The 9,610-nt window shown below is 48.2% G+C and overlaps 1 pseudogene; it reads left to right on the top strand.

Moving 5' to 3' along the window:
• The first annotated feature begins 7,303 nt into the window (after nt 1-7,303).
• LOC116539358 lies at nt 7,304-8,211 on the top strand (annotated as a pseudogene).
• The last annotated feature ends 1,399 nt before the right edge of the window (nt 8,212-9,610 follow it).

Here is a 9,610-nt window from a genome sequence, read left to right as displayed (position 1 = left end):
GGGAACTTCGGTGGTCCTATTGCCTACCAGGAAGGCCCTTCCCATGGCTCTAGCTTCTGCTGGGCACCCCAACTCCTGGGCCACACCTACTACCATCTCTTTGTTCCTAGGAATTTGAGGGGCCTCCTGCTGAGCTAATTCCTCTAACCTGACTGCCACCACCTCCACCATCAGAGCAATCAATCCCCTGTATTAAATTCCATGAGAGAACATTGTGTTTTCCCGGCTGGCTCCAGGCTGATATTTGCACTAATAGATAAAAATAAGAAGTTTTCTTGTTTTTTTTGAGATGGAGTTTCACTCTTGTTACCCAGGCTGGAGTGCAATGGCGCAATCTGGGCTCACCTCAACCTCCGCCCCTTGGGTTCAAGCAATTCTCCTGCCTCAGCCTCCCAAGTAGCTGGGACTACAGGCATGTGCCACCATGCCCAGCTAATTTTTGTATTTTTAGTAGAGATGGGGTTTCACCATGTTGACCAAGATGGTCTCAATCTCTTGACCTCGTGATTGGCCTCCCAAAGTGCTGGGATTATAGGCGTGAGCCACCACACCTGGCCAAGAAGTTGTTTGTTAGTTTTTGTTTGTTTTGAGACAGAGTCTTGCTCTGTTGTCCAGGCGGGAGTGCAGTGGCGTGATCTCGGCTTACTGCAACCTCTGCCTCCTGGGTTCAAGCGGTTCTCCTGCCTCAGCCTCCTGAGTAGCTGGGACTATGGGTACATGCCCCCATGCCCAGCTAATTTTTGTATTTTTAGTAGAGATGGGGTTTCGTCATGTTGGCCAGGCTGGACTTGAACTCCTGACCTCAGGTGATCTGCTCACCTTGGCCTCCCAAAGTGCTGGAATTACAGGCATGAGCCACTGCGCCAGGCCAAAGTTTTTTTTTTTTTTTTTTAATATCACAAATGATATGTGTTCATTGTACAAAATGTATAAAATGCAGAAACATATACAGTAGAAACAAAATAAAAATCAGCATAGCCAGGTGCAGTGGTGCATGTACTTGTAGTCCCAGCCACTCAGGAGGCTGAGGCAAGAGAATCACTTGAGCCCAGGAGTTTGAGTTCAGCCTGGGCAACATAGTAAGACCCCACCTCTTAAAAAAAATCAGCCATAAACTTACTACCTGAATTCAACTACAATTACCATTCTCTACTTTTTTGAACATATGAGATCATATTCTTATGATTTTGTAATCTGTCTTTTTAGCTAACAGCATAGCACAAGTATTTTCCAATGTTGCTTCTAAATTCCTTGTAAATGTTTTTGAACAGCTATACATAACTTATCAAACAGATATATCCTAATTTACTTAATGAATGTTTGATCCTAGATATTTTAGATTTTTTTCTAATATAAACAACACTATAATTAAAATCTTCGTGTACAAAGGTTTTTATTTTTTAATTTCTTCCCCCAAATTTTAGATTATTTCCTTAAATAATTATACCAAGGGTGTGAACAATTTAGAGGCCTTTGGCATACATTATCAAATTATATTCTACAAATACTGGGCCTGTTTGCATTCCCCAGAATGTCATGAGATGGGCTTGATCACCACTCTGTGATGGAACGTCCTGTGTCTCAGATGCCACAGCTCTGTGAGAAGAAACCTTCTCCTATGCATGCTATCCAATGCCAACAACCCCAGTGGGATCTAGGAAGCAGGGAGCAGGCCCTGGAGTATAGGGGAAAATCATGTATCAGTTAGCTATTGCTGAATAACAAATCACTCCAAAACTTTAAGGCTTAAAAACATTCATTGTTTCTAATGAGTCCATTGGTCAGCTGGGCGGTTCTATTAACCTGGGCAGCAGTTGACTGATCTTGGCTGCCATCATGTAGTGAGCTGGTAGGTCAGCTAGGACACCTTGGCTGGGATGACTCAGCCCCCGAGTTAGTTGGCCGTTAACTCTTTCTGTGTACCTCTCACAATGTTCCAACCAGCTAGGCTGGGTGTGGATGGGCATGGACTCCTGCTGGGCTAATCTCTCCAGCGCACTTCATGGCAGTGGCAGGATTCAAGAGACAAAACCTCAATGATCAAGGGCTTTTTCAAACTTCAATTTGTATTAAATCTGACTCTATGCCATTTGCCAAAGCAAGTCACGTGGCCAGTGTGGGAGGGAAAGGATGCTGTACCAAAGGATGTGAATATTGGGAAGCAAGAAAAATCGGAGCCATTATTGCAATCAGTTGCTACAGTCTGCATCCTTGGCAGATGGGAATGTGGTCTCCATGGCAACCAGCAAAGACCACTCCTGAGGCCCAGATGGTACCAAAGATACCTCAGTGGAGGCTAGTAACCCCTCCCCCAATGACTTAGCACCACATTTAATCCCTCAAGAGTGTAGGTGCATCCTAGAGATGGAAAGAGAAGAAATGTTGAGTTGCCACCCTACAGGAGTAGGATCTGGGAAGAGAAATTAGGATATAAAAAATAAAGAAAGGTACCATTTGTGCACACCTGAGTTTATAGATTAGAATCCAAATCCACTACAACTGAGAATAATTGCCCTTCAGTGGAATGCAGAGGGTGATAAAGACACTAGAATGCAGTGAGAAATGTTCCAGCACTGGAGGGAAAGAATCCTCCCAGTCCCTGGAATCGCCTACTTTGAGATCAGCAGGGTCCTTCAATATCAAGCAGCATGACCCGCTCATTTTATAGTCAAAAGAACAGATGTCCAGGGAGACTCAATAGCTGGCCTGAGATCTCACAGTCAGTGAACCTGGGGAGCCAGAACCCGAGCCTGTGGTTTTCTCTGCTACACTTGGGTGGCTGCTGGGGCTTGCTGCAGACACCCAAATTGCTTCTTAATTGGAGCCTCCTGCTTAATTAGCTGCTTCCTGAGCAGCCCGTGCTCCCTGTCCGAAAAATCTCAATCAACACCGTCTTCTCTAAATTGCTGTGACCTCGCTCTTCTCATCTCCTCCACGCAGGGATTCACTTCTTGGTTTTGCCCAGTGAGACAGCTGGGGAGGTGATAGGCCATGTGGGCAGCCTCTGCAGAGAGAAAGCAGCTGTTCTTACCACCGTGCCCTGCTCCAGGGACTTCAGACGGCTTCACAGCCACCCCAAGAGTGTCAGGACTGAGGAACACGAAGACTGGGTCCAATCCTGGATTTGCCAGTAACTCGCCTTGTGATCTCAGGAAACCTCTGTCCCTCTAGGGGGCTTCAGTGACCACTAAATTATGGTTTTTCCTCTAAATTAGGGTTACTAGGTTTAGCAAATAAAAATGCAAGATACTCAGTTACATCTGAATTTCAGTAACCAACACAATTTTTTAGTATAAGGGTGTCCCATGCAGCAAGTGTATTTGAGATATACCAAAAAATTTTTTTGGTATCTGAAATTCAGATTTAAGGAGGCATCCTGCATTTTACCTGACAATCCTACCCCACATGGAAAAATTCTGTTCCATCTGCTCTGTGGAGGCAGCCTGATGAAGCACACACAGCACAGCTTGACAGTGAGGCAGTCCTGAGGGTGAGTCCCAGACTTGCCACCCGCCTATGTGATCTTGGGCAAGTCAGTTGACCTCTCTGAACCTCAGCTGCCCAGACTGGAAAATGGATGTATTAATCCAGACTGATTACCTCTCTGGACTGATTAGTTCTTCCTCAAGACTAGCAAAAGAGACCAGAGGCAGTGGCTCACACCTGTAATTCCAACACTTTGAGAGGCAGCGGCAGGAGGATTGCTTGAGTCTAGGAGTTTGAGGCCAGCCTGGACAACATGGGGATACCCCGTCTGTACCAAAAAATACAAAAGTTAGCCAGGCATGGTGACACAGGCCTGTAGTCCCAGCTATACTCAGGAAGCCAAGGTGGAAGGATCCTTAGAGCCCAGGAGGTCAAGGCTGCAGTGAGCCGTGATCATGCCATTATACTCCAGCCTGGGCGAGACCCTGTCTCAAAAAAAATAGATTAGTGAAAGGACATAATTAAAATCCCTTTACAGACTGCAAAGCATGCAATAAACTTGAAAATTGACTCAGAACCTGCTTATACAACATATTCTACCAAATATCATGGGAAACAGAGATAACAGTGCAATTGGAAAGACATTTGTAAGAAAAGCCCAAGACTATCTGTTTTTCACAGAATCCTTCCATAAAGTGAAATCCCATCAAGAATCTGAATTTGGACTGCTATGAACTGATAAGAAATTTGATGCTTCGGGAAAAAAAAAATGTGTGCAGTCTTGGGAAACAGTCATGCCTGGGTTTGGTGACAGAAATAGCTGGAGAGATTCCCTTAGGCAGGCTGGACTTTCACATTCCCACCTGGGAGTATCTCATCTGGGAGGAGACCTGACTGATCTAAGGTGACCAAAGTCATCAGCTTAGGTGGGATCTTTCTTATCTTGCCTTGGGCCTGGCAACCAGCAAAGACCACTTCTGAGGCCCAGATTGCCTTGGGCCTTGGAGATGCCTCTGCTATCAGGGAAGAGCAGGCTTCATTTGGTTCCTGCCATCCAGAACCCTAGAATAATGGGGGTTGGTGGAATTGCCAGCCCAGCACCAGTCCTCAGGGAACCAGCTGTTCCCCTCAGTCCAGGAGGTTCTCCAGGAGTGGGCATTTAATCCACATGTGGCCACCGCAGTGAGTCAGAAACAGGCATGTGAGGAAGACAGGTTCCAGTATTGTTTGAACTGGGCCTGAAGCCAGTTCCCTGAGTCAGTAAGCTCTCTTTGTACCAGTGTGAGCTGGATTTTCTGTCACTTGCCACTGATGGACACATTGCTTCAATATGCTCCCTGCTTGGCTAGCCGCAAAGAGAGAAACCCAGCATGAGTTAAAGTATGCAGGGAAAGCTTCAAACAGAGAGAAATGCCACCCAGAGACTCAGCCCAATGTTTGCGAGGGATTCACACACAATTTTCACACAATCAGCACCTACTCTGTTAATGGGCAGTCTCTACCTGTGTTCAGGACCCAAAAGCCACACTTTTTTGGGCAACCCGAGTGGGGCTTTAGCAGATGTGCTGTCTCCTGTGTCCTCCCCTCCCCACCACGCTCACCCCTCACAATGGCAGTAGAGGTTCATCCTAAGTTAGCACCCCCCCAACCCAGCACTCTAATCCAGAGCGGCCCCACACTGTACACTGCAGTCATACGCTGTAATCCCCAAGACACAGGCTATGCTTCCAGCCTCCCCACCTGGCCTCCTCCTATTACCTCTGCCTGACATCCTCTGTGCTGTTCACCCCCATCTTGAACTTATTAAATATCTACAGAACAAAGCTCCTGGTTGCCTCTCAGAACCATGTCCCAGTTTCCCCTCCCCTGATAGGAGCTTATCTCACTCTAACGGCCTCCGAGAGCCCTCGGTCTGAATCTCAACCAGAGGGTATTATTCTGCCATATCTTGGGTAGCAGGGCCCAGCCTGAGTCTAAGCTGAGCTTGCCCCTGGGGATCAGACCATCTGATGAGCCAACAGAGCTTGGAAGAGGTCACTACGTGGCCTTTCTCGACTCAAAGCTAAATATAGGCTCTCTGATCTTCAATTTCCACATTTATAAATAGCAAGCAGGAACGAATCCTACCTGCCTTGTGTAGTTATTGTGAGATTAAATGGCATAACATATCCATGACTACTATGTCCCACATTACCAGTTACTTGCTGGAATTATCATATGGTTATTTAACTTGCAGCAAATCAGACATTGGGAGTGGAAGGGCATTGGCTTATTTATTTATTTATTTATTTATTTATTTTGAGACAGAGCCTCACTCTGTCACACATGCTGGAGTGCTGTGTGGTGCAATCACAGCTCACTGCAGGCTCAGTCTCCTGGGCTCAAGTGATCCTCCCACGCCAGCCTCCCAAGTAGTTAGGGCCGTAACTGCTCACCACCATGCCTAGCTATTTATTATGTTGTTGTTGTTGTTGTTTTGTTTTTTGTCTTGTTATGTGACTCAGGCTGTTCTCAAACTCCTGGTCTCAAGCAATCCTCCCTGCTTAGCCTTCCAAACTGGGGGGATTCCAGGTGTGAGCCACCACGCCCCAGGTATAGCTATTATGAACCCCTTAGCTCTCCCCTTGTTCCCACCATTCAGAGCAGGCCTTGCTCCTCAGCGTCCCAGAGAAACTAGACCATAGCCAAGCTGAAAAGAAGAAAACGTTATTTTTAGCTTTTGAACTCACAGGGACCCTAATTCTATCAATTCAGGGCCGTTTAAGGAATTTTCACAGGCAAATTAACTATAACATAAATTGGGTTTAGGCTTTGGCACCTAAACTTCACGTAAAGCAGAAGTCCCTTTACATCCTCCTTGAGGCTCCTCCTCCAAAACACTGGATTTAGGACCCCGAGGACTCACTCATTGCAAAGGGACCAGTCCAAGTTGCTAACACCAGGCAGAGAGGACCCTGGCCACCCTCAAAGTCCGGTCTACAGCCTTGCTGCCGCCACAGGGGGCGCTGCAGAACACTGTTGCTGGGAAGTCTGGGGGAACTTCCTCCTCTGCCAAGGTGATTCCACCTGCGCCTGAGGCCTGAACAGTTCTGGGAAGGTAAGTGTGCACATGGTGGTCAAGGCAGGGGGAACAAACCTCAGTTGTTTACCATGACAGGTGCTGTGATGATGGGTGATCATTTATTTGGTGTTACCGGTGTACAATTAGACTTGAGGGTTTGGTTTTGTAAGTAAAACAAGTGGTATTTTACTTCTTTGTCTAGGTGAACTAAAAAAGTCACTGTAGAGCAAATTGTGATTTTGAGAAGAGTCATTAAGTGGCTCCTCCGAGGTAAATACAAAGCAAGTGTGGAGGGGCACCCATGGCCTTGGGAAAAGGAGATTGTAATAGGCCCTGCTAGCTACTCAGAGCTGGCCGCTGGGGAAAAGTTGGCAGTTTTGCACTGGGGTCAGATTACCTCCTGGGCACAAAGTAATCAAGATCCCAGCCCGTTCTCCTTTGAGATTACGCTATAGGAAACCTGTCTGACAGATTATGGTGTTTGCCAGAAGGGATTTCTAGAGCCATTGAGAGAGAAATCACCTGGGGACATAGAAACTCATGCTCCATGCCAGCTCTATGTATGTGGAAAGGGGAGCTATACATTGTGCCCAAACTAGTAACCCTGACATGGGGTACACCATCTGGGGGCAATGGCTGAACATGAGATTATAACCCAAAGCCCAAAGCAGTGTGGGCAGCCTAAGGGCCCAGGCCAGTGAGAGCATTAGCACAACCCCAGGTCACACAGGACTAGACAAAAGTCACAGCAGCCAAAAACTGCACCCTGCTAGAGGCTTGGTCCAGTTCTTTCATTAAGAGTTCCTCTGGCCCAATCCCACTGCAGCCATTGCTGCCTCCACAATGCCAAAATGAAAGAAGTACAGTCAGCACCAGCCCCTGCCACCGCAGCAGCCCCCACTGCCCGAGTGGGAAGAGACTGGAGCTGGGCGCGGTGGCTCAAGCCTATAATCCCAGCACTTTGGGAGGCCGAGGCGGGTGGATCACGAGGTCAAGAGATCGAGACCATCCTGGTCAACATGGTGAAACTCAGTCTCTACTAAAAATACAAAACATTAGCTGGGCATGGTGGCACGTGCCTGTAGTCCCAGCTACTCAGGAGGTTGAGACAGGAGAATTGCCTGAACCCAGGAGGCGGAGGTTGCGGTGAGCCGAGATCGCGCCATTGCACTCCAGCCTGGGTAACGAGAGTGAAACTCCGTCTCAAAAAAAAAAAAAAAAAAAGAGAGAGAGACTGGAGATAAGGAGGATGGGAGTCCTGTCGGACCACACAGCCTTCTGAACCTGTCCCCCATGGCCAGTGGAAAACCTGGTGACCCTAAGTCAGCTAGTCATAGAGTTTCTCCAGGAAGAAGGGGACAGCTGATTCCACAGCTGCTGAGTCTCCCACCTCCACCTCAGGGTAGAGGCCCAATTCCGGGAGGCCTTGGCCCCATGCCTACCCATATGGTTGTAGTTAGTGGGGAGTTAATGCTTAACCTCCTTTTCCGGGTTCAGGCCATTGGGTTCCCACCAGGGGAAGCCTTCACAAAGGACAGAGAAGCCCTCGAAGGCTCAAAAGCTGGTCTCTTATCAAGAATACCTGCCTGACCAAGGATGACCCCTAGGTTACGGAAGACAAATCCCACCGCCCTGTCTGTGGACATTTAGCCAAAAAGGGCCACTGTCAATATGAGGACCTCTGTGCCTTCTACCACCCGGGCGACAATAGCCCTCCTCTGTGAGACTGTGCCCTCCCAACCAGGGTGGAAGGAGCCCTCTGTGACCAGTGGCCATGTAGTTCCCTGTGGCCCTGTGACGGCTACTGTGAAGCTCTTTCAACACCCCCAGCCAGTGACACACCCACCCTATCCGCCTGTTTCCCCGTTTGGGGTTCAGAGTTGTGCTGTATCACTAGGGCTCGGTACGTGCACTTTCTTCTGACGCAGCCTCTACAGACTCGCCTTTGGGACCCATCCTTGCTCCCTTCAGCTGCCTCCTGGATCTTCCCCTTGTCAAATGACTGCTAAACAGGAAACCTCTTTTTTTTTTTTTTTCTGAGATGGAGTTTCACTCTTGTTGCCCAGGCTGGAGTATAATGGCGCAATCTCGGCTCACCACAACCTCTGCCTCCCGGATTCAAGTGATTCTCCTGCCTCAGCCTCCTGAGGAGCTGTGATTACAGGCATGTGCCACCGTGCCCAGTGGATTTTGTATTTTTAGTAGAGTTGGCGTTTCTCCATGTTGGTCAGGCTGGTCTCAAACTCCTGACCTCAGGTGATCCACCCATCTTGGCATCCCAAAGTGCTGGGATTACAGGAGTGAGCCACCACACCAGGCCCAGAAAACCTCTTGGGGGGGCTGTTTCTTGTGCCTCTGTCCAGCTGTTCCCAGCATTGCCCTCCATTCCTGAGAGCCCTGGAGCAGTTTCCTGCCCTTCCCTTCTTCTAGCTGCTTAAGTCCTTTTTCATGTGACACCCCTTACCCCCAGTGTTGTCAGCTGCTCATGGAACTCAGCCATGTTGTCTAACCCGGGGTCAAGTTTGAGTGACTGATACAGAGTTACTTCCAAAAGGCCACTCTCTCTGCTTTTGGAATTCGTAGTTTCTGTCAGTAGCACGATCCCCACTGCTATTGTCTGCGATCCCTGTGCTTTGTGAAACTCTGCATTCCCTCGCAGCCTTTCTCAGTATCTGTGGCACATCTGTAGCTTCCCAACACTAGGTTAAGTTTTCTGCCAAAATGAGTAAGGCTCTTGGTGCCTCTAAACTTTCCACCTCGCAACATGGGAGGACTGTGACCTCTCCATCAGACTGCCTCCCTGGTCCTCCCCATTCTTCTCTTGGTGTTGGTCATTCTGGGTCTGACACAGGCGCATGAGACGTCTTGTAAAGCCTCAGATGGCTTTACCCTACCTAGATCCTTTCCAGCCCATTTTGAGTTAGACTGTGTCATTGGGAGGCCACCAGTCTTTTCATTTGGATTCTGTGAATCTCTACCTTGCCTATCTTTGGGTGGAACCTGGGCAGTACTGTCGCCCTCTTCCAACCCTCTTCCCCTGCATCCCTGGCACTGATTGTTTTCTGTGAAAACGGCAGAGAACAGGTTCAGTTTCAAACTGACCTTGAGGAAATGGGCCAGAAG

Source organism: Sapajus apella, unplaced genomic scaffold (genome assembly GCF_009761245.1).
Source record: "Sapajus apella isolate SASKATOON/1434 unplaced genomic scaffold, GSC_monkey_1.0 scaffold128, whole genome shotgun sequence".
NCBI lineage: Eukaryota > Metazoa > Chordata > Mammalia > Primates > Cebidae > Sapajus > Sapajus apella.
Note: the sequence above shows the minus strand (reverse complement) of the source record. Positions and strands in the feature narration are given on the sequence as shown.